We start from the raw sequence: 582 nt of genomic DNA, 5'->3' as shown, positions 1-582 counted from the left end.
CTCGCCCGCGCGGAAACGGCGGCGCGGGATAAATAAAGTTGAATTTAATTTCACGAAAATGGCTTTCCGTGTCGCTGATTTCACGCGCGTTTCTGACAACCACAACCCATCAGCCAGCACGGCCTTGCATCGATTCATTACCCAAGTGCGTTGGACTTCTTTTGCGCCGTACGTAGCCAACCGTGCTCATCGGAGGCGCGGGGGGGGGGGCAAGGACAACACTAAACACAGATCTCGATTGAGTTCTAAAGAAATTATTTTCAGTACACAACTAATTTTCAATCCAGAGCACGAGCAAAACTCTGAACCGGTTTCGACATAGAGCGGCTCATCAGCAGGGCTCAGGCTTGCGTGTCGTTCGACTTGCGGGGGGGGGGGGGGGGGGCTGCCACGGTGGCTCGGAGGGAGAAGCACGTGGCCTTTGTGTTGTGTGCGAAGGCGGCGGCTGCACCGTCGCTTGGGAAGAGTGGGGGGCTGTCGGCTCGGCGTGCCGGCGATGACCCGCCGGTGCGTGACTTGTCAGCTGAGCAGCGGCAGCAGCGGCAAGAGGGGGATTATGGTGACGTTGCTGCCAGCGTTGCA

Source organism: Lethenteron reissneri, chromosome 59 (genome assembly GCF_015708825.2).
Source record: "Lethenteron reissneri isolate LAM-NWPU_2019-01 chromosome 59, ASM1570882v1, whole genome shotgun sequence".
Taxonomy (NCBI): domain Eukaryota; kingdom Metazoa; phylum Chordata; class Hyperoartia; order Petromyzontiformes; family Petromyzontidae; genus Lethenteron; species Lethenteron reissneri.
Note: the sequence above shows the minus strand (reverse complement) of the source record.